Source organism: Tachypleus tridentatus, chromosome 13 (genome assembly GCF_004210375.1).
Source record: "Tachypleus tridentatus isolate NWPU-2018 chromosome 13, ASM421037v1, whole genome shotgun sequence".
NCBI lineage: Eukaryota > Metazoa > Arthropoda > Merostomata > Xiphosura > Limulidae > Tachypleus > Tachypleus tridentatus.
Window position 1 is genome coordinate 82,276,616 of NC_134837.1, and position 4,096 is coordinate 82,280,711.

The following is a 4,096-nucleotide window of genomic DNA, read 5'->3' on the forward strand; positions in this document are numbered from 1 at the left end:
TTCACCCAATTTTCACAAGCATAAAAAGACAAGAACTATTTAGCATTTCAAAATATAAATGCACAAAACCAACAGTGATAATATATATGTAACTTTATTTATTTTCAACGGTGAAAAAAAATTACTTCATGACTAAACTGTTCACATCATACCAGTTATGCATCTTTTGTTTAGATAAACACAGAATTGTCGAATCTTTATGAGTAAAATATTAAGCAAAAGAACATATCTATGTCATGACATTTTATATAGTTCTATTGTTACCAACTTGTTTCTTTTTCACATTACAAAAAAAAACAACAAACGAATTTACACGTTATACTATTTTAAACTAACAGAGAGTTTACCAGTGGTAACACTCAAAAATGTATTAAATTAGGTTTAACATGACTTTCAAATACGAATATGTAATATTTTCATACTTCTGCGATTTTACTAGAGTTTGCTTTCAACTTGATGAAAAGTGTGTCGTCTTTTACATTGCTGTGCTTCTTCAGAGTTTCGTAGGAAACAAATCTCAGAAAACCATAGCCTAAACTGTCTGATTCTTTACTTGGCCGCTGAAAGTTTTCCAGAAAGGGTCTGGCATGAAACTTTCGACAATGTGACAGGCGTTTTCTGGAGAGGCGGCAACTGATCATGAAGTGTAAAAGAAACAGTGTGTGAAAAGGGCCAAGAAAGGATTGAATCATAATCTCTTGGCAAAATATTTATATACACAGACAAGTGACTACCTTCTCTTGCTCCGTTGCCGTTCAGGAAAAGAGTTGCCATCAGTTTGTAACCATACTGGCTAATGTAGAACGGGGAACTACTTAACTCGTAGCTTTTTCTGGATTTGGCTTCTGACATCTTCTGGGTGTAATCACTAATCACCCACAGCAGAATTCAAGATGTATTAAGTGTAAGGTTTTGAAAAGCATTTCGAGGTGAAGTGATCTGGTGTTGTTGCTTCAAGACTAAATCACTTGTCAGGTCGAGGTGAACGTTGGTACTTGACTCCATGTGTAACTACAGAGCAAAATGTGAACCCTAACGTGAGAGAAAAAAAAACACGTCACTTTCATTCTTTTGTTAATACTAATTCAACATAGACCAGTTAGTCACCCGCTGAGGCAGAGGTAAGGCTATGGTTTTAAAACGCTAAATTCAAGGCACAGCAAATAGCCTGATGTGGCTTTGCTATGAGAGAAAAATACACTTGATGAGTTCCTTAAAAAAAAAACATCAACATACTTTAGATACACTTGAATAGGAACATATCTCTGAAAACATAGTTTAATAACAAAACATCCTATTTCACAAAATCATTGTTGGTTTTGATAACCTTCTGGACGCTCTTGTTGCAATACTGCGTGACAAAACGTTACGTAACATAATTAACGTATACTTACGTTGTCAGTCATAACCACATATTCGTTATCGTTCGTAACCATCAATCTTTTATATTAGTTTATTAATTAAAGTGAGGTTATTTCTGACGTTATTTAGAACATGTATTCTGCACATTTAAACTCCATAAAAGTTATTTTGATTTTGATATCGAATTTTCCATAAATCAGCTTCGCAGATTTCGAATATAATCTTATTTTTTATATCACACGAGGATTTTTTTACAAATCGGAAAGAAAAATAAAACAATTACTCAGATCAAATTTAATACAAAATAGAACAAAATGTGTTTGGGTCATTTGCACAACGGGACGATGTGGTAGCGACGAATAAATAATATTGAAAAGAAAAAAAATAATGTCAAAGTGCACGCACAAAAACATACTATTCACAAATCACACATCGTGAGGCCTTTTAATAGTTTATATACTAGAGGTGTGTTCCTCGCGGGTTTATTTGTTTTTTAATTTAGCTCAAAGCTACACGAGATCTGTCTGTGCTTGCCGTCCCTAATTTAGCAGTGTAAGAAAAGAGGTGTGTTTGCGTTTTTTGTATAGCAAAGCCACAAAGGGCCATCTGCTCATCCCACCGCTGGGAATCGAACCCATGATTTTAGCGTTGTAACTCCGGAGATATACCGCTGTACTAGCGGGGGGAAAGAAAAGAGGAAAAGCAGTTAGTCATTACCACTCACCGCAATCTCTGGTACAACTCTATCTACCAACAAATAGTGGGATTGACCGTCACATTATAATACTCCCACGGCTGAAAGGATGGGTATGTTTGGTGCGACGGGTAATCGAACCCATGACCCTCAGATTACGAGTCAAACGCCTTAACCCACCTGGCCATGCCGGGCCTTCTTGAAAACAGTAGAAGTTCAATTTACCTACATCAGTCAGTTGTTAGGTTCTAGAAAATACGAGATTTACTACGTATATACACATTAAGAAATAGCCGTAGAATGGGCTATACAGGAATATACTGCTTCTGACTTTATTTCATTGTTTCTTACACTTGGGATACCATCTACTCATTTTGTGATTGACGTTTGTACTTGTGACACAATAATATGTATGTGAATTTAAAAAATAGAAGGATTTATTGTAGCTGGTAAGAGATTTTTAAGCTTCTGCGTTGCTTATAGAACGACATCATATCTCTGTCTCGCTGACAGCTTTTCGTTATTTTTGTGTCAACTACACTATTTGTGTTCGTTGCTAATTGCCTAATAGTTGCTGATAAACCTACACGCGAATATAATCCTAGCGATGATTAAACGCTCAGACTTATGTAGCATTGAAGTCCTTTATTTCTGGATGAGATGTTTTGAAAAACTAATGTAACTACTTCAACCCTGTTCGTGGAAAATGCAAAAACGGAATTGGCATAGATGCAGCCAATCACAACGGTTTGAACTTAGAACATTACGTGCACTGAGTAAGTGCTCTACGAGCTAGGTTCGACTATGTAACACAAATTTTGTTCTTGGATAATATGTGTTATTTCTTAATTGCTTATGTTTTAAAAGTACAGAAAATGGCCATTATTCCCCTTCAAACTTTGCGTTCGTGACCTTGATAATGAAATGTACGAATTAACCTATTTTCTATGTAGAAACAGGCATATTTGCACATTTTCATTTACATAAGGTCTGAATGACATATGAATCAAAATTTACATATATTTATACTAATGTTATACAAAAATGTTTAAAACTTTTTAGAAGTGAGTAGTTTTTCGAGATTTGAGAATGTAATGTAAATCACTTTCACGTATCAGTCCCCAAATATAGACTTCCATCATGTTTTCATTGTACTCTTTTTGGTAGCGACGTTGAAAGTCCAGAATATCTTTGTGAAAGCGCTCGTCTTGCTCTTTTCGGTGCACCGAATGAGCCAGTGAAAGAGATGGGTAGTTATTCCCATTATGGAGAAGCACAGTCTCCAAGCTTCTGAATGACCTATCAATATTGATGCGTCATTTGTTCGGGTTACAAACAATTCCAATTACCTTGCACAAACCGCATACATTGTAGCAGAAGCAGAGCCCATCTTCACGAGTGAAGAAGCTTGAAAAATGTCGGTGTATTGCGACTTTCATCTATAAAAGCCACTCCTAGAGCCTAGGTGTCAAAAGCTTGGCATTCGACTTTGTTACACCAAAATCTGTGATCAAGTCATTGGGTCTCTTTGGTTGGGATAGCATGTGATTTTCTCACCAGCTGCACCTCTGAAATTGTAATCAGGATATTCAACGTCTACCTACTCTTCTGATTTGCTGTTCTTTTCCAAGGATGCTGCTTTCTCTCTGTCGGAGTGAGTACCGGGAGCTCAGGGCAGTGTGGCACTAGGGCAATGAATGATGGAAAGTCCGGAAACATGATAGCAGATGCATTTTTGCCAGATCGACGTCTGGAAAGGTCCACCATTCTGATGTAGCAATTGCTTGAATGGTCAGTGGGTTCACGTCAAATTCTTGGAATAGCAATCTTCATGTCTCTCTTTTCCCCTCTGTACCATCCTACAAAAGAGCAAAATACAATTTTTATTATGAAGAATAAATTTATTTCATCCACAACTAATTTGTAAGATGTTCATGCAAAATATTTATATGTGATTGTTTTTCTATTCCATTGGAAATTTTGAAACATAAATTAAAAGAGAATTAAATTTTAAATAGGTATACAATGTGTATAATGTAA

At 35.9% G+C, this 4,096-nt stretch overlaps 1 pseudogene; it reads right to left on the reverse strand.

Moving 5' to 3' along the window:
* Window positions 1–416: 416 nt before the first annotated feature.
* On the reverse strand, window positions 417–3,823 carry LOC143236205 (TNF receptor-associated factor 4-like; annotated as a pseudogene).
* Window positions 3,824–4,096: the final 273 nt, after the last annotated feature.